Raw genomic sequence first — 21,023 nt, 5'->3', positions numbered from 1 at the left:
AAAAAAAAAAAAAAAAAAAAAATGGTGTTCGGCAGGGAGGAAGGGAGTAAAAGGGTAACGGAGGGAACATGGTCAAAATACATACACACATATATGTGTGCATATGAAACTGTGAAAGAATAAATAATTTTTTACATTCAGACCTGGGATAGTGGTTGATACAAATGGCTGATGCAAGTGTTAGAAGCAAATCAAGGCCCTCGGCCCACAGAAGAGAGGTGGGGCACGGGACATCTGTCAAGGCCTTCTGGTCTCTGAAAAGTGGGGCCATAGTTAATAGTTTCACAAAGGTCTGAACTAGGCAAATAAGAGTACAAGCTGTATGTAGTACTTTTAAAAGAAGCATACACATGGGGGATGGGAAGGAATGGTGTGAAACACCCTCTGAACCTGACATGGCTGTTGTACCCATGAACTCACAGCAGCAGTGTTTAATGCCTTTAATCCCAGCACTTGGGAGGCAGAGGCAGGCGGATCTCTGTGAGTTCAAGGCCAGCCTGGTCTACATAGCAAGAGTTCCAGGTCAGCTGGGGCTACAGGGAGACCCTATCTCAAAAAGACCAAAAAGAGAGATAGGGCTGGTAAGATGGTTCAGTGGGTGTTTGCTGCCAAGCCAGAAAGAAAGAAAGAAAGAAAGAAAGAAAGAAAGAAAGAAAGAAAGGACACACAGACAGCCACATTGCTATATTCATAAATAAGGTCAGTACCTGGTTGGCATCTAATCTATACAGCTTTATTTAACCAGCATCAGATTAAGGATCTGAGTACTATTCCCTATTTCTGAGAAAGTTACTAGTTCTTACTTACTTGGGCATGACAAATGAAGTTTTGTATGTGAATTGTATATCCTTTTATTTTATTTATTATGTGTGTACGTGTATAGACAGAGAAAGAGAACAAGTGTCACAGCACACATGTGGAGCTCAGAAGACTTCCGGGCAACCGTTCTCTCCTTCTACCGTGTGGTTTCCACAGGAGGGAACTCAGATCGCCATGCTTAATAACAAGTGACCCTACCCCTTGAGTCATCTCAACAGCCCTGCGTGTCCGTTTTATACCAGAAGAAACATTTGCCAACTAACATTTTGCTCACAGCATTTTCACAGCTGCACTTGCTCCCTCTCCCCTGCCTCTTCTTCCGGCCAGTGCTTTGAGACCCTCCAAAGTGTTCCCCTTACAACTTTCCGACTCTGTGCTCAACACGTCCCATTTCCTCCCCTCAGAAGAGTCATCTCTAACCCGTGCAGCTGTTCCTCCAGCTACGTACAGCCATGTCTTCATTGCCTTACCACTGTCACCTATGACCTGTGCAAAACGCACAAACTGTGTTCTATTTCTACCCCTTACTTTATCCATTTATTCAAACTTACCAAACATACTTCAAGCCAAATTCACTGATGTCTAATCATGGCTGTTCTTACTCAGCCTCTCCACAGTATTTAAATTCAACTAAACATTTCCAGCTTCCTAGCAACTGTCCCACACTTGGTTCCTACCGTGCTGCACTATCCACTCTTGTCTGAGTTCTACCTATTCCTTTGATCCCTTTGATAAAGTTTGTTTCTTCCCCATCCCTGCACTCCCGGGAACCCTGCTGCCTCTCCAAACTCCTCTGCTTCTCAGCTCTTACCTCCCTCTCAGGTCCCAAATATCACTCCATACATTGATTCTAAATGCTAGCAGAACAGATTTAAATATAAGAAAGTTATCCTTCCTAATTTTTTGCTTTTGTTTTGTTTTGTTTCTTGAGACAAGGTCTCACTCTGTAGTTCTGAATGGCCTGGAGCTCACTATATACATAGCCCAGGCTGATCTCAAACACAAGGCAATCCTCCTGCCTCAACTTCTAGAGTGCTGGGATTACAAGGTGCGCTCTACTACGTCTGGCTCAAAGTTCTCTCTAACACAAGAAAATGATGCCCTTACATGCATGGGTGCCCTTACATACATTTACACAAAACACTCATACACACAAAATAAATCAAAATAATTTAATAAAAAAATGAAAGCTGGGGGCTCTGGAAAGATGGCTCAGTTGATAAGAGCAGTGGCTGTTCTTGCAGAAGACCCAGGATCGAATCCCAGAATCAACATAGCAGCTAACAACTGTACATAATTCCAGTTCCGGGGGATCCAACTCCCTCTTCTGTCCTCTGAGGGTACTGGTGCACTTACACACATGTAAGTATAAGGCTCATACACATAAAAACATAAAAATATATCAAAAAATAAAAGCTGGGTGTGGTGGCACATGCCTTGAATCCCAGCACTCTGGAGACAGAGGCAGGCAGATCTCTGTGAGACTGAAGTCAGCACAGCCTACACAGCGAGTTCCAGACCAGCTGGGACTACAGGGAGAACCTGTCTCAAAAATAAAATAACAAAAAGTTAAAATTAAAAAAAAAATAAATAATTTTTAAAGCTTCATATCATAGCTTCCAGCGTTCCCAGACTCATTCTAACTTCCAAATAAGAAAGCAGTAGGTGGTTTCACATTTAGCCTTTATGACGCCGATAACTAGCAGGCCAGGCCCCTTTCATTCTTTGCAGCGTCTCTGGGAATGCTAATAAAGAATAGACAGGGTTGCCGGGCATGGTAGCACATGCCTTTAATCCCAGCACTCGGGAGGGAGAGGCTGGTGGATCCCTGTGAGTTTGCGGCCAGCCTGGTCTCCATAGCGTATCCAGGACAGATGGGGCATCTCCAAAAGACCAAAAAAAATAAAAATAAAAAAGAATATAAGGGTCTTTTTAAATATTTTTGGGGGGGGGCTGAAGAGATGGCTCAGCAATTAAAAGCACTGGTTGTTCTTGCAGAAGACCCAGGTTCAAATCCCAGCACCCACTGGCAGCTAACAACCATCCTTAAGTCCACTTCCAGGCAATCTGATGCCCTCTTCAGTCCTCCATGGGTACTGCATGACATGAATAAACTTACACACATGCAGGGATAGCTCTCATACATATAAAATTTTTAAATTTTTTTTAATTAAAATATTTTATTTTTGCTTTATGGGTATAAGTATATTGGCTGCATGTAAGTGCACCCATGTCATGCAATGTTCACAGAGAGATCAGAAGAGGGCATCAGATTCCCCTGGTCTAGAGTTACGGAAGGTTGTTAGCTACAATGTGAGTGCTAAGAATCAAACCCAGATTCTCTGCAAGAACAACCAGTGCTCTATGAGCCATTTCTCCAGCCCCCCAAATATGGTTGGTTTTTTTGTTTTTTGTTTTTTTAACAGAGTCTCACTGTGTATCTCTGACTGGTATAGGACTCTATAAAAACCAGGCCAGCACTCAGATCCACCTACCTTTGCCTCTGGAGCATTGGGATTAAAGGCATACACCACCATGTCTGCCTAATACAGAATACAGAGTAATTTATCTCAAAACCTTACTATAAAAAGTAAATTGTTTTAGCAGGTGACCATCAGTTTTAGGGTATTGAATTGAAGCTTAAAATAGTCATATATTGTAGGTTTGGCTATTTGGGGAAGATATTAGAACTAATGGGTAGTTCGGCTATGAAGGAAAAACCTGCAAGGTAATCATTTGGTAAAGTAAAATAAGTTTCAGCCAGGCATGGTGGCGCACGCCTTTAATCCCAGCACTCCTGAGGCAGAGGCAGAGGCAGGCAGATCTCTGTGAGTTCAAGGCCAACCTGGTCTACATAGTGAGTTCCAAGCCAGCTAAGGCTACAGGGAGACCCTGTCTCAAAATGACAAAAAAAAAAGCTCTCGTCTATGATTCTGCTATCCAATAGGATTTGGATTGGTTTGCTGCCGCTGTTCTTTGGTTGGTTGGTTTGGCTTTGTTTGTTTGCAACATGGTTTCACTATATAGCCCTGGCTGGCCTGGAACTCACTATGTAGACCAGGCTGGCCTCAAACTGCCTCTCCCTCTGAATTGCTGGGACTAAAAGTTCACACCGCCTCACCTAGCCATGGATTGTATTTTTAATTCTGTACATAATTAAATCAATTTAAGGTCTCAAAAGTGCTTATCCCAAACTTAAGGTGGGGGTGGTTTCCAACTATTGATGTAAATTGCACATCTGCTTATTAAAGCAAATTAGCGTTTGCCATCAGCACAGCTACTACTACATTTCCTCCTGCTACAGTTCAGTCCCATCTGGATAGTTATCACACAGGTCAGACTTAGGAGCATCTGTCCCATATCATTATATCACATTATATATTATCTCATTATGATTTTATAAATTATTCATACAATAAAAGCCAGATTATGGGGACTGGAGAGATGGCTCAGTTGTTAAGAGCACCGGCTGCCCTTGCAGAGAACCCAGGTTCAGTTCTCAGCGCCCACATAGTGGCTATGGCAGCTAACAACTATCTGTAACTCCAATTCCAAGAGATCCAATGCCCTTTTCTGGCCTCCACAGGCAGTGCACCTGCAGGTGTACTTACATACCTGCAGGCAAAATACTCAGTATGCATAAAATTAAATTTTTAAAAAGCCAGGTTATGTCATTGTTCTCACAAGTTCTAGGAATGAGTCTCTGATAGCTTCCTAAAATAAATCTTTATACTAGATGTCAATGTTATCTCAAAGGTTTTGATTAAGCAGAGTAGGCCCAAAAGAAATAATAAATCTTACAAATTTCAACAAAAGAAAAGTTTTAGAGATTTACTGGGGTTGTGATTCTGTGGTAGGATGCTTGCCTAACATGCCTAAGGCCTTGGGTTCAATCCTCAGTACCACAAAAAAAAAAAAAAAATGAGTTGTTACTATGCCACATTACAGTTATACCTGAACAAATAATCAGCCTGATTCTTAACATTGTTTTAATAGCCAAGAATGGACCCAAACCCCAAGAGTTTGTTACTTCAGATCTCTCACAGAACTGTGCTCTCAACCCTACTTTTATTCAAAGCCTTTCTCCAAAATCGACTGGGGACCTATGAGCTAGGATCCACCCTTAGCAGAGAATCTTGCCTTTTGATCCCTAGGCCTAAAATATCTCATACACACAATATCAATTCTGTTTTCAATAAGGATACAAACATACCGCTTCCAGAGCTTTATATGCTAATTCAAGCACACCCACATTCATTCATTATCTTGGGTAGAGTGAAAAATGGGATCCCAAGGGATCAAAGTCAGGTGCCCAGTTCACAAGAACACATGGCTCAGTGAACTTGTTTGCATTATAAGCAGTAGATTTAGTCATTAGTCTGGAAGTCAATCCTACGGAAAAGCTTCAGATATACATGAAAAATTCCCTTTATAAAAAAAAATGGTTTCAAAGACTGCTCTCAGACCTGGTCAGAGAAGCTTCTTTTTGCAGTAAATGAAAGATGCATAACTGGTCTAAGTTCTGAGAACAAGAGACTGTTGAATGTTTGGTCCTGAACAGGCTATCTCTATCACCCTCTCCAAGGTCCAGGGGGCATTGCAGCAGAGGGAGAAGAAAGAATGTGAGAGCCAGAGGACAGACAGGAGTGCTGTGAAACACTGTCTTCTGGATGTGACATGGCCACTGAACTCGAACTCACTGCAGTTCGGTTACTTGCACAAGATCTCTACAAGATTAGGCTTGTCAACATTCCATCATGGAATGGGGAAATGGTTCCTCAGGCCCCGCCCCTCCTTTAGATGCTGTAGGTAATTAATGGTTGTTGGAGAAAGGGTGTGATTTTCTTCAGTGATGTAGCCAGTAGTAAGTTGCCCATGCTCTAGTAAATAATCCCCCTCCCATGATTATTCAAGCAAACTTTAACTAAATTCAGTCACAAAAAAAGTAAAAAGATATGAAAGTAGACAGGGTGTGGTGGTGCACACCTTCTTTGATCTCAGCACTCAGGAAGCAGTGGCAAGCAGATCTCTGTGAGTTTGAGGCCAGCCTGGTCTACAGAATGAGTTCCAGAGCAGCCAGGGCTCCATAGTGAGATTCTGTCTCAAAAATAAAAACTTTGGGTTAGAGAGATGGCTCAGTGGTAAACAGAATGTACTGCTCTTGCAGAGGACCCAAGTTTTGTTACCAGCACCCACACTGGGCAGCTCACAACTGCCTGCAACTACAGCTCCAGGGGATCTGATGCCTTCTTCTAGCCTTACAACCACAGGCACCTGCACTCACATGCACAGACATATACTCACTTAAAAAATAAAAATAAATCGTAAAAAGCCGGGCGTGATGACACATGCCTTTAATCCCAGCACTTGGGAGACAAAAGGCAGGAGGATCTCTGAGCGTTCAAGGCCAGCCTGATCTACATAGTGAGTTCCAGGCCAGCTGGGGCTACAGGGAGACCCTGTCTCAAAAAAACCAAAACAAAAAAAAAATCGTAAAAAAGAAATAGAACCTGGAGAGATGGCTCAGCAGTTAAGAGCACAGGTTGCTCTTGCAGAGAACCCTAGTTCAGTTCCCAGTATCCAAATGACAACCAATAACCATTTGTAACTCTAGTTCCAGAGGTTCTGACAATGCCCTCTTCTGGCCTCTATGGGTATTGTACTCAGGGGTGCACTTAGCATACATTCAGGCAAAGCATTCATACACATTTAAAAAATACGAATAATGTTTTTAAAGAAATAGCCAAGTATTTCACAGAAAAAAATACAACCTCTAAACACAAAATATGATTGACAGCTTGACACCATCAATAAATAAATTCAAATTAATGACTACATGTTATTTTCCCACCATATATCATCAAAAGTACAAAAGACAGACATTTATGATAATGGATGTGGAAGGAAGTGAGGATGTAAAGTATTGCAAGTCCCCAAAAGAGGATGATTTGGGAACCAATAGGAGAACCAGAAATTTCATTTCTGCATGTTTGCCCTAAGGAAGGAAATGATGCCCGTGACTAAAAGCACAGAAGCACTGTTCACTGAACCAAACATCCATGTAGCTTGATGCATGTTCCACTGCACCCACTTGCCACACAACTATCCCCGCTTGTGGACTCCACCAGGAATTCAGACACCATGAGCACTCTGCTTACACTCATACTGAAGTAGTCGGAATGCCAGTAGGACATTATATCACCCAGTGCCATTCCACAGGAAAATCCTCCAAACATCTGCCTCTTCACTTGGACCTCCAAGTCTCTTCTTGACTCTTCCCAATCCCTTAGAAAATCCAGTGACCAGCCTTGAAAGGCCAGTCCCACTGCCTCCATACCCCCCAGCATCTCCCCTGCAGACTCAGTTTATCAGACCAACACTGCCTCGGAGCATGATTTCTCACACCAGCCACTAGGAGCAGAAAAATCCCATCGTTACATTCATAATAGCAAACCCCCACAATATAAGTGTATTGTATTAGACGCTTAGATAGGTTATGATATATTCATATAGTACATGAGTTTTTTAATAAACTGAGCTACAGAGTTGCCCACCAGACTAGATGGTAAAACTCCACCAGTGAAGACACTACACACACTGGTTGCAGGACATAGAGAAATCAAGGAAACTTCCTCCCTGCTAGCTAGCTTTCATAGTGCTCAACGGTGCTTATACAGGCCCCTGGTCGGGGAGGGAAGCCATCAGTGGTATCAGCTAGCAATGAACTGTGCATCTATACCAACCTGCCTGATAAGAAGTACCCACTGACTGGGACTGGAGAGAGTGGTTAAGAGCACTGAATGTTCTTGCAGAGGGCCTGGGTTCAATTCCTAGCACCCACATAGTGGCTAACAACCATCTGTAACCTGTTCCCAGGGATCCAATGCCTTCTTCAGACCTTTGTGGGCATTGTGCAACACGGGTACACTTACATACATGCAGGCAATACACTCGTACACATAAAATAAAATAATAAATAAAAGTAGTATCCATTGGTGCAATGTGGCACAAAGGTTATGGGAATAACCAACTACTTTTGGTTTCATTTAGGCTCCACAGGAGGGAATACGGACCCAGTATTGCAAACTTGGTCAAAAACCCAAAGCTTGGGAGGTTACAGGCCCTGGAGAGTATGGAGGAAACCTACTACTATAGTCTTGCTAAATGAACATGTTTATGTTTCTACCCATAGATTAGTGCTGCTCTCAACCTTGACCAGAGAAGCTTCTTTCTGAAGTGGTCAGCAGTTGATGCAGAGACTCATAAATGGTCAAAGTGGTAAGAATAAGTGCCTATTGATTGCTCAGCCCTAAATGAGCCATCTAGACCAACACTCTTCCCCCGAAGACTCAGGACTATCCTAGAAGAGGGGCAGGAAACATGTACGAGCCAGAGGGTGGGGAGCAGTGCTGTGGAATGTTGTCTTCTGGACATGGCATGGCTGTTGTGCTCATGAACTCACAGCAGCTGTGGTTACTGCACAAGATCAAGTCACTCAATAGTTGATCATGGACAGAGAGGCTCATGAGGCCCCACCCCAAGCTCATGTACCCACTACAGGTATGGTCACCTGCACAAAACAAGCCAACGTAATCAGTCAACATTCCAGTAGGCATCACTAATTAGACTCAGTAGATTTCAAAAAACAAGGAGAGCAGATTAAGCGTGGAGGTAGGCATATTGGAGGTCCCTGGGGGAGTGGGTATGCTCAAGACACACTGCTTTGTTTTAAATTTTTTTATGGTTCCTTTGTGTGTGTGTGTCTGTGTCTGTGTGTCTGTATGCACATGCATGGTCATGGAGGCCATAAGAGAGTGTTCAATACCCTAGAGCTGGAGTAACGGGTAGTTTTGAGTCCCCGAGTGTGGGTTCTGGGAACTAAACTCTGGTCTTCTGCAAAAGGAGCAAGTGCTCTTAACTGCTGAGTCGTCTCTCCAGCCTCAAACTACATTGTTTATATGTATGCAATTGACAAAGAATAAATAAAAGCTATTCTATAAATAATATGCTAGATCTAATCTGCAGTAAAATGGAACCATAGCTGAGGTACGGCTGAAGGGAAGAGACTAGTGGACTAGAATATATGCTGTGAGCTCATTATCAGTGTTACACACCAAAGTACCTGATGCCTTTAGTAATACCTGGAACACAGCAGGTGCTGAAATACGTGCTGGATATATGAATGTTTGTAAAAAGGTCTGCAAGGCCTGGGACCTTATCTGATATATTCTCATCAGTCTCCCTGGCAGCTAGGAAACTGTGTGATGACCTAGAGTATACCATTTAAAAATAAAATGGGGGCTGGAGAGATGGCCCAGTAGTTAAGAGCACTGGCTGCTCTTGCCAAGGACCTGGGTTCAGTTCCCAATACCCACACGACAGCTAACAACAGTCTGAAACTCCAATTCCAGAGGACCAATGACCCATTCTGACCTCTGCAGTCATTGTACCACAAGGGTGTACTCACATGCATGCAGGCGAAACACTGATGTACATAAAGTAAAAATAAATATATTCAATAAAGATTTTTGACTTTTGTTTGTTTTGTTTTGAGACAGGGTCTCCCTGCAGCCTCAGCTGGCCTGGCACTTACAGTGTAGATCAGGATGGCCTCAATCTTATAGACCTTCCTGCCTGTGCCTCCCCAGTACTGGGACTAAAGACATGTGCCACCATGCCCGGCTTACTTTTTTTTTTTTAATTTTATGTGTATGAGTGTTTTACCTGCATATAAATGTACCATATGCATGCAATGCCTGTGGAGACCAAAAGAGGATGTCAGATTCCCTAGAACTGGATGTTAGCCTTCATGTGGGTGTTGGGAATCAAACCCGGTCCTCTGCAAGCTCAGCCAGTCCTAAACCACTGAGCCATCTCTCCACCCCCTATTTTTTAAATTTTTATTTTATTTTCGATCTACTTATTTGTATGTGCCTGTGTATGTGTGTACCACTGTGTATGTATAGAGGTCAAAGGACAACTTGTAGGAGTCGGTTCTCGCCTCTCTTGGGGATCGAACACAAGTAGTCAGGCTTCCAACAGGCACTTTTTATCCACTGAGCCATCTCACTGGCCCAGGAACTTCTGATTTACAAAAAAAGTCCTCCATTCCTCCAACACATAGGATAGCTAAAGATTTTAATATCACCAAAATGAACATTGGGTTCTTATACTAAAATGTTGCTAATGAGTAATGTTCAAAGTTCACAGTCTCCTTTAAGTGGAATGCTGAGCCAATGGCAGGGGTAAGAAAGTTGACAGAAAATAGACTAAGATTCCCTGATTATCTCCTGAATCCATCCCCTGAATCCTGCTCCCAGGTCTCAAGCTTCCCATCACTCCTGTGGAGACTCTCTCAACTGATCCTTTCACCCATGACCACTGAAGTACCCAAGAAGGAGGGGAGGAAGTCTCCCTTGAGACCTGGTGCTGGGTATGAAGGGGTCATCCATAGTAGACACACATTTATTTGAAATTTCATTCTAAGTTTACATTCTAAAAAATGTATATCTGGGGCCTGGGGACATGGTTCAGTCAGGAAAATACTTGCACAAGCGTGAGGACCCGAGGTCAATCTCCCAGAGTCAACATAAAGAGCCAGGTGCAGTGGTACATACTTGTAATTTCAGGGTGGGGAGGAAGAGACAGAAAGATCCCTGGAGCTCAATGACTGGCCAGCCAGCTAGACACTGGTGAGCTCCAGGTTCAGTGAGAGACCATGTCTCATATTTAAGATGGACAGCGGCTGAGGGAGACACAGAACATCAACCTCTGACCTTCATGTACATGAATACATGTTGCGGGTGTCCTGGGGCCCTCCGTGTGAAGGTAGAGTCGGCATGGAGTCACGACGCAGACTCCGGGAGTCAGGTGAGAAGCAGGCAGTGCGAGCAGCTGCAGACTCATTTATTGCGGATATGGGGCTCCCTTATATCCCCCCTCCTGGTGTCCCATTGGTCCATTGATAGGTCGTGTCTGTTCCTCATTGGCTCTCTGTATCGGGCCATTTTCGCATCAGCCATCTCTATGTCTTTTGGCAGAACACAGGTTTGCCTCAGCCGGATGTTTTTGGAGCATTTGCAGCGTGCATGCGCGAGTTGTTCAGGCTGCACTTCCTCCTACAAATACATGCACAAATACACAAACATACATACATATCACACAAAAATAAATATATGTATATATGTATGTATTTGTTTCAATATAACTATTTCCCCCCAAATCTCACAAGTAAATCAATGTTTCAAGACTCTGAGAATTGTGTATCTCAAGTTTCAAGTTTCCCCAGTGCACACACAAGTGTGGTAACCTGGCTACAGGCCTCTCCCATGTCATTCAGACTGGACTTCCCATCTCTAGGACTCCAGGATTCATAGGCTTTTGTTAGCCTCTCATACCATCTCCTGAACACACAGCTCTCCATCTACTCGTCTGCTCTGACAACACAGACTCCCAGGATCTCCACGGGCAGAGTGCCCTCCTGCTTACTGTAGTCCCCATCCCTGCCAGTGACAGCTCACAAATGCCCTCTTGGTTCATAAGAACATGCTTGCTTCTATGTTCTTGTCTAGACTTTGTTCTCCACTCACCTCTAAATGTCCAAATCATGTTCTTCCAGACCCTGATAAGTTCCTTGTTCTTCAATTTAGTTGCATATAATGGTTTCCTGGTCTTCCAGAATGCAAGTGAGAGCCAGCAATTTGGCTCAGCACTTGGTTTAATTCTCTTCACGTTTTGGATAGCATTGTCTCTGGCCCCTTGGCCACTGCTAAACCATCCCAGGAGCCCTTTTCCTTCTCCCTCAAACCTACACCTAGTCCTTGCCTCGTCCCCGTGTTCCTGATCCTCCAGGCCCTCCAAAGCAGTAATCCTGGCCCTGAATCTCAGCCCATCCTGTTTCACTTCAGCCCGCCCAGTGCCCACCTAGTGCTGTGGCCAGGTGCAGGGGTTCGGTCTCTGGCAGGGCTGGGCACCCTCCTATAGACTCCTCGTGGTGAGCTCTGGATTCCAGCGTTCTCTGGCAGATGGAATGACAGTTACTACTTTCCTGAATCCTTATGTTTCAACCAAATGAATTAAGTTTATACCATATCCCAGGTGTGTGTATGATGGCAATTCAAAGACAGGCATGTGCCACCATTCAAAGAATGCACAGGCTAGTAGGGAAAACAGTCCGAGAGAGGCAGTGAGTTTTTTCTTTTTTTTTTCCAATTCAAACTGACTTTAATGAGAATTTTTTATAAATTAGAAATATACTTGTCAAAGAAAATATGGGAGGAAGTATTCTCCCTCAAATGTACCCACTCTGACCAATGGACCCCTTTCCCATCGACCTAGTCATTCCTTTGGTAAAGCAATAGCTTGGTGTTGCTGACCCTCTACAGAGCCCATCCCTCAGCCCTGCTATCTATTCTACTTCCTAGAACTTCTTGGGACTGGTCATCTTTCCCTTGTCCTCTGGTCTCATGTGGGGTGGGAAGACCTCCCATGGAGTCTTCTGAGGTGACCCCAGTCCTGTCATTCCCTACTCGAGAGAGCCCACAATCCCAGCCCCCTGAGGTCCCACTCTTCTGGACCTGGCTATACAGAGCCATGCTGAGCTTTGGCCTTTGCTGCCACTTGCAAAGTACCAGATTCAGGGAAGACCAGGCCCCGTGGTCTGGGAGCAGGGGCAGGCTTTGTGCTACGAAGGGGTGGCACAACATAGTCATCAGTGGCAGGGTTGTAAGGGAGTTCATAACCCTCTTCCTTCACCTGAGCCTGGCACCACCATACATCCTTGGGTTCCTGAGGCAGATCATAAAGGCCCCGGGGAGGGTCTGGGGTCAGACCCTCAGGTTCATCATAAATGGGGTCTTCTTTGGGGTCTGTCAGCTTGACTTTCAGCAACTGCTGCTGCATATGCCCATACAAGTCCCAATACAGAGGTTTCTTGGCATGACCCCCTCCCCTGACCTAGCAGGGGTCCAGGAGGTCTGAGTATAGAGAGTCCTGAGAAGGGCCTGAAGGAATGCACAGGGAGTCTAAAGGCTCAGCGTACAAAACTGGAGGGCTGGCGAGGAGCCCTTGGGGACCAGAAGGGGAAGCCACCTGCCCTTCATGAGAGTCTGTTCAAAGACATCATGTCCTTGTCCCACCTTTTTGGGGCCTTCTGCTGCTGGATAGCAGTCTCAACTGCCTGAAAGATGTCATTTCCCTGTATGGTCTGGAAGGTGAACGTTCCAGGGCCAGAGGGGCAGCTGTGACCAGCCTCGCAAGAGAACATGACCTTGTCCCTGCCAAAGCGTCACAACAGAGTGTAGGGCCAGGAAAGGAGTGGCTCCAGGATCTGACTCTGGGCCCCCAAAGTCAGGAGAGTCAGCTTCTCAGTCTCTACCCTCAGCATGTAGGAGCCTTGCAGACCACAGGGCTCAGCAGCCTCAGGTCTCTGCACGGTTACCCAGAACTGGGACCCTTCCCAGCTGGGCCTGTACAGCGAGTTCTCCAGCATCTCCAGGGCAGAAAGTTGAGGTGGGGTGTCCGCCTGTGCCTGGGCCCAGCCGCCTTTCGGAAAGGCATTTTGTCACAGGGTCCGCACCCACGCTGCCCTGGACTGTGCGTCCGCCGCCAGCAGGTGGTGTCCAGGCGGAGGCCGGCGGCGGGGGCTCGGGGCTCCTCACAGCCACAGGGGCCACGTTCACACACTCAGCAGACGATCACCTCGCAGTCCAGGCGCGAGCCCCCCGGGCCACCTCCAGAACTAGACGCCTTGTGGTCAAAGAACTCCAGCCGCGCTACGCCATGGGGCCTGGCCGGGTAGAGCACGGCCGGGTTTTCCACCATCTCTTGGTCCCGAAGCGCTGACTCCATGGCCCAGGCCGTGAGTTTTCTTACCTAGAAGGTGAGGGCGTGAGGAAGGCCTGGTAGAAAAGACACTGTTTGACGTGAGCCATTCCCCAGCTTGAAGCTTGAAATAGGGAACAAGGGGACAGGGGAGATGTTCCAGAGGAAACTGCTTGAGCCAGAGGCATCCAGAACACAAAAGGTTCAGGTTCTTCAGACTAGCAAGCAACTCAACTAAAGATTGAGAGGTCACTAAATTTTTCCAGCTCTGAAATGTTTTCCCATTTCGCGATGAAAGATGTTCTCATCGTGGACATCTTCTCTTGCAAATCCATTCTGGAACAAATCTTATTTCTTTATTTATGTATGTATGTATTTATTATTATTTATTTATATATTTATTTATTTATTGGTCTTTTAGAGACAGGGTCCCAGCTGGCCTGCAACTCACTATGTAGACCAGGCTGGCCTTGAACTCAATAGAGATTCACCTTCCTCTGCCTCTTGAGTGCTGGGATTAAAGGTGTGCACCACCACACCCAGCAAATCTTATCTCTGAAACTACTTGGGGGGGGGGGGGAGGCCTCTAGAGAGAAGCTCAGAGATTAACAGCATTTGCTGCCCTTGTAGAGAATCCAGGTTTGGTCCTCAGTACCTTCAGGCAGCTCACAACCTTGTAACTCCAGTTATAGGAGATCCAACACCTTCTTCTGGACTCCATGGGCACTATATGCATGTGGTGCCCATACAGACAAGCAGGCACACACACATACATATAAATAAAAGTAAATAAAATTTTTTCTTTTTTTCCTCCCTTTCTCATGTAGCCCAGGCTGACCTTTAAAAATTCACTGTGTCACCAAAGCTAGCCTTGAACTCCTAATTCTCCTGCTTCATCTTCTGGAGTGCTGGGATTATAGGTATATGACATACCCAGCTTAAAGATAGCTCCTTTTTTTGTAAATATCCCAGAGTCAATTAAAGAGTAGTCTAGTGATTCATGTAGGTCATCAATCCTGGAATCTATTTAAAAAAAAAAAAAAAAAAGATGAGTGAGCATTGAAACTGAGCTTCTTGACCCATAAAGGGACTCAAAAAGCAGTTTCAAAAGTTAATGACCACGCCAGAAATAAAATTATCCAAGATTCCTCCCTTGGTCTTTGGCCTCACCTCAGGCTACAGACCAGGATCTCTAATCACTTCTCTTGACTAGTTACTGACCACTCTCCTTGCCAGCTCCCTCCTGTCCCTCCTAGTTCATAGCTGAGGCTAACCATTGCTCCTCACCCATGTGAACCATGTGTGTTTGGCTTGGGTAGAAGATGGAAGAAACATGATCATAGTTTTTCCTTTTTTAACATTTATCTTTATTTTATGTGCATGAATGCTTTGCATATATATGTGTGTATACACACACACACACACACACACACACACACACACACATATGCCATCACATGCATGCAGTGCTCATGGAGGCCAGAAGAGGGTGTTGGATCCCATGGAACTGGAATTACAGGTGATTGTGAGCCACTATGTGAATGCTGGGAATTGAATCAAAGTTCTCTTCGAGAGCAGCCAGTGCTCTTAACCCCTGAGTCATCTCCCCAGCCCCATTTATCATTCTTCTATATTTACGAAATATGTTTAATAGTAAACCAGGCATGGTGACACATACACAGTTCCATATGCTCTACAATAGCTTAACTACAGAGCTTTGTTTTCTTTTTTCAAACAGGGTCTTGCTGGGTAGGACAGGCTGGCCTCTAACTCTTGCTCCCCTGTCTCTGCCTTCTGAGTGTAGCATGTATGGAACTGTAGGTTAGTGCTATATTTAGATCTGGAATATTCCCCATAAAAGGCCATGATTAAAGGTTTAGTCCCCAACACATGGAACTGTTGGTGGAGCTTTAGGAGACAGGGCCTAATGAGAAGAAGTTAAATCATCTGGGACATGTGTTAGAGAGGTATTGGGCCCTGGCACCTTCCTGTCTCTCTGCTTCTCATCCTCCCTAAGGTGAACAATTTGCTACAACACCACAGATCCGAAGCAACAGGACCAATCAACCATGGGCTGAAAACTCCAAAACTGTGAATCAAGATAAACCTTTCCTCCTTGCAAGTTGACTGTCTCTGGTATTTTATCACATAATCCACTCTAACACAAGTACTTTTCACTATGGATATTTACAGTTTTAAGGATTGAATAGTTCTATCACATTCTGAGAGTTACCAATGCTATTCAACTCCCTCTAGGAATTAGAGAGGATTGTCTATTCACCCTCAGGTAGCCCATGTGCCTACTGTACATTAGCCTCACACCTCACCTTCCTACCTTGTCCCTTAGTCCAGCCCTTCTGGTTGCTGTGCTGAATCTTCTAAGCCATCTCACAATTTACCATCACCTCGCAGGATAGACATACAGGAGGCTCTGGGTTTTCTACCCTGGCCACAGAGAATTATTGCTGCTCTCTGTGGAATGCACTCTCCCCTCCCCTGTACTTACACAGAGGACAGCTATGGTCTCTATTGAGAAATGCCTGAGTCCCTGCCCAGCTCTTCTTGATGGATTCCTGCTCATCTTTCAAAAATCAACTCTACTGTCCCTTCCTTCATTCTGCCCTCACTACCAAAACAAGGGACACAGGCCCCAGCAAGGACCACCCCTGGAGCACCTGCTGCCTGCATGGCACTGTCCACCAATGGGTTACACCTGCCATTCACTGGGCTCCTAGAGTACAAGCTCCAGACATTCTCATCTTTATCTCAAAGCACCTGAGACAACGTAGATACTTGGGCTGTCGGGATGGCTCAGCAGGTAAAGGTGCTTACTACCGATCCCGAGCACCTGGGTTTGATCACTGGGACCCATGTGGTAGAAGGAGAGAACTGACTCTTGGAAGTTATCATCTGACCGCCACATGGGTGCCATGGCAAGTACTCACTGCATGTGCATGCACATACACACACATACATATATACATACACATATAAATGTAATTTTAATTTTTTAAAGTATATTCTCAATAAATGCTTTTTGAATAAATATATAAGATGATGAAGTGCTCCAAGAATGGGATTTGGGGGGTATTTTGTTTTGGTTTTGTGGTACTAATGATTGAACTCAGGGCCCCCACACTAGGCAAAAGCTATACCATTGAACCACATTCCCAGTCCTCTTTACTTGTTTTTTAATCTTGTTTGTTACCTTTATTTTGAGACAGGGTCTCCCTATAGCCCCAGCTGGCCTAGAACTCTCTTCTGTAAACCAGGCTGACCTCAATCTGCCTCTGCCTGCCAAGTGCTGAGATTAAAAGCATGTGCCACCATGCCCAGCTTGTTAACTTTAAAACACAGTTTCACTAACTTGCACTTGCCACACTGTACCCCAGATTGCCCCCAGAACATTCCATTAGACTCCTAAATAGCTGTGATTCCAGGCCTATGCGACCAGGCCCCACATCAAGGAATGTTTCGGTAGGAACACTGTCAGAAAAACAGGTACACATGAACCAGGCAAGGTGGCACAACACCTTTCATTTCAGCACTCAGGAAGCTAAGCCAGGAGGATCACTTGAGTCCAGGGTTGGAGAATAAACTGAAAAACATGTAAGATTCATCTCAAAAAAGAAAAAGAACCCAGCACTGAGGAGGCAGAAGCAGACAGATAGATCTCTGTGAGTTCAAGGCCAGCCTGGTCTACATAGTTTTAGGCCAGCTGGGCTACAGGGACACACTGTCTCAAAAAGACCAAAAAAAAGAGAGAAGGGGCTGAAGAGATGGCTCGGCAGTTTAGAGTCACCTAGGAGTACTAGGATTAAAGGCATGTGCCACTGCACCCAGCCCCATGTTAACAACTTAATGACAATGACAAAAGATGCTTCTGGCAACATACCATTTGATTTTGATTACTTGTACCCAATGAGAAGTAAGGATAGCATTTGTGAGATATAAAATCCCAGTCTCTCAGGGTGTGGTGGTGCACACCTTTAATCCCAGCACTTGGGAGGCAGAGGCGGGCGGGTCTCTGTGAGTTCAAGGCCAGCAGCCTGGTCTACAAAGTGAGTTCTAGGCCAGCTGGGGCTACAGGGAGGTGCTGTCTCAAACAAAAATAAGACCAAATAAATAAATGAATACTCCAATCTCAACTTTTTTTTTTTTTTTTTTTTTTTTTGAGACAGGGTCTCCCTGTAGCCCCAGCTGTCCTGGAACTCACTATGTAGACCACACTGGCCTCAAACTCACAAAGATCGGCCAGCATGAGCCACCACGCCCGGCTCAATCTCAACATTTTTTAACCACTCAATTTTATTGAATAGCATCAAACCTTATAGTAATCTCATTCTTGGCTCCCTTTCATCCTGGTTTATGAAGAAGAAGCTGCTGAAATCCATCTAAAGTGCAGAAAAAAACAAGGTGCCCAGACAACCCAGGACTTTAGCAACCCCTCAATAATGTTAACCGTAGCCACTTCTCATCGTTCAGATTAGACCCTCAAAAGAGTACTGGAATTTCTGATTCTTTTAGAATGAGCTTTCACTGAGCATTTATTCAGCCAGCATAAGATGCAAGCTAGGATTGAGATGACATCCTGCTGTCCGTGTAATTAGACTCCACTGCGAGACAATGCACTGAAAAGCTGACTACAGTATGTCCAGATCACAAAGCAAATGGAGAAACTCAAAGGAGGGAGGGAGTCCTTCCAAGCTGTGTGGCAACTGGAGAAGGAAGTGGATCAGGGAAGGCTGCCAGCAGGATGAGCAGAGGTAAGCACCTGCGATCTTCGACCCTTCAGTTATTCTGTGAACATAAATTATTCATTTGGCTACCGCCTGGAGGGCATGAAGCAAATGATAGGTGTGGTAGGAAAGTCTGCCAGGTTCAAAACACCGAGGGATTTGAAAGCCAAGAGGTCTCCGTGAATAGGGAAGTTTTAGAACTCAAGTGCCAAGATTGACTGTAAACGAAATGCCATATATATCATGGGCTTAGGACATGTGAGATCTAAGACAGAGAAGTCTATTAGAATGCTATTTAAGTGATCCAGCTCAGGAGTCCCCATTGATTTCCTGCATGGGTGCTCCCCCCAAAGAAAAGGATCAGGAATCTTATTGGAGATATAATGCGCATTAGCATGTGAACCTGCTCTTGGAAGTCCTGCAGCAAAATTAGCACTTGGTTTGACCCAATGTCCAGCTTACTAGACCGAGTATCATTACTATTATTATAGAATAACTGCCTATTAATACTGGCCAGAACACCAAAGTTAAGTGGGGTATAATTTGTGAAATGAGGTTCAGGTAATGAGATTCTGAACTAGGACATAAGATACTACAGCCATTCCTGTTTTGAGCATTTGAAAACTTAAAATATTTCCAGTAGAGGATTTCCTCAGTTTAGTCATTATATTCTCCACATAGGTAAAGCTAAAGCTGAGAATTTGGGGGCCACACAAGGCACTCGAAACTCTGAAATCAAATGGGTAAGAGTGAAATGAGGAGGAGAGGACTATGGAAGGATGCCTAAGGGACACGTGCACCCTAGAAAGCCACCCTAGAAAGACAAGTGACTTGCCAAAACCCTGAAAGTTCAATCTGTGATGCTGGTAGGCCTGTGATACTAGACAGGGAGTTGGATATTGGAATTCTCATTCCATTGGGGGGGGTCTGTTCTTTCTTAGACCCTATCAGTTGTGTCCAACCTGAGGCCCTGGAGACATACATGACCAAGGATGGCTGTGAACCTGGCCCAAAACAAAATCATAAACTTACTTAAAATATCATGAGAGATTGTGATGTCAGCACTTGGGAGACGGAGGCAGGAGGCATGCTAAGAGTTCAAAGCCAGCCTGAGCAGCATTATGAGTTCTAGGTGAGTCCGAGCTACAAGCTGAGACCTGGTCTCAAGAAGGTGGGGAAAGACAAGCACTATCTGCTCTTGCAGAGGACCCAGGTTCAGTTCCCAGAAACCACAAGGCAGACAGTTCACCCACATGGCAACTAACAACTGTCCATCACTCCAGTTTCAGGGAATTCAAAGCCTTCTTCTGGCCTTCGTGGGCACTGCGCCTCTGTAGTATACCTACATACATGCTGGCAAAACACTCATACACATACATTTTTTTTTTATTTTAAAAATGAGGAGGATGGGGAAGAGAAGGAAGAGGATAGGGAGGGAGAGGGGGGAGAAGTGATGAATAAGCAAGATAGCTCAAGTGTAAATATACTATAAATATACAGTGCCGATATAAATATACTGGAAGATAAAGTTGGAGACCCCCCTCCACACACACACACACACACACACAAACACACACACACACACACACAGTTTGTTTGAGTCAGCGTCTCGCATAGCCCAGCCTGGCCTCCAACTCTCAATCCTTCTGTCTCAACCTCCTGAGCACTGGCATTATAGATTTGTGCCATCATACTTGTTCCTTTAGTGCTTGTTTGTGGAAGCACTGAGAAAGGGTCTCACTAATGTAGCCCCAGCTGGCCTAGGACCCACTTTGTAGAACACCCCAGGCTGACCTGGATCTCAGAGAGATCGACCTGCCTCTGCCTCCCAAGTGCTGGGATTAAGGAGTGCACAACCACTAGCCCTTTGGTTTTGCTATTCTGTTTCCTTCCTCTTTTTTTTTTTTTAATGGTCTCAGTATGTGGCCCAGGCTGTCCTGGAACCTTCTATGTAGTCTAAGCTGACCTAGAACTGTCAATCTAGAGTGTCAAGATTATAGGCCTGTGTTATCATGTTCCACCAGTGGAGCCCATTCTATAGATTTAAAAAACAATGTAAGAAGCTGGAGAAATGACTCAGTGGTTAAGAGAACTTGCTGGAAATGTGAGGACCTGAGTCTGGATCCCAGCACCCATTAACAAGCCAGGTGTTCCTACAAACACTTGTAACTCCAGCTTCAAAGATAGCAGAGACAGGAGGATCCCAGCCTAGCCAAGAAAATGCAAGCCCCAGGTTTAGGGCAAGATCCTGCCTCAAAAGGAATGCACAGAAAGTGATAGAAGTAGGCACACTACTCCCTCTTGTGGCTCCTGCACCTGTGTACAGATGTGCACAAGCACAAATGCATACACATACATACTGTGCTGGGTGCTTCAGTGTCAACTTGACACACCTGGATCGAGGGAGCCTCAATTGGGGAATTTCCTTCATTGGACTGGCCTTGAGTGATGTCAGAGGGCCCAGCCCACTATGGGTGGTGCTACCCCTGGGCAAGTGGACCTGTGTTGCATAAGAAAGCAGGCTGAGCAGAGGCCAGGGGAGCAGGCCAGTAAGCAGCATTTCTCCATGGCCTGTGCTTCAGCTCCTGCCTCCAGGTTCCTGCCCTGAGTTCCTACCTTGGGCTCCCTGATGAACTGTGACCT

The 21,023-nt window shown here is 45.1% G+C and overlaps 1 pseudogene; it reads right to left on the bottom strand.

Moving 5' to 3' along the window:
• Positions 1-12,197: 12,197 nt before the first annotated feature.
• The window catches only part of LOC103734609, a 27,563-nt pseudogene continuing 18,737 nt past the window's right edge, over positions 12,198-21,023 (bottom strand).

The sequence above is a fragment of the Nannospalax galili genome, unplaced genomic scaffold (assembly GCF_000622305.1).
Source record: "Nannospalax galili isolate Female #2095 unplaced genomic scaffold, S.galili_v1.0 scaffold90, whole genome shotgun sequence".
NCBI lineage: Eukaryota > Metazoa > Chordata > Mammalia > Rodentia > Spalacidae > Nannospalax > Nannospalax galili.
This window is presented reverse-complemented; position numbering and strand designations above follow the sequence as displayed.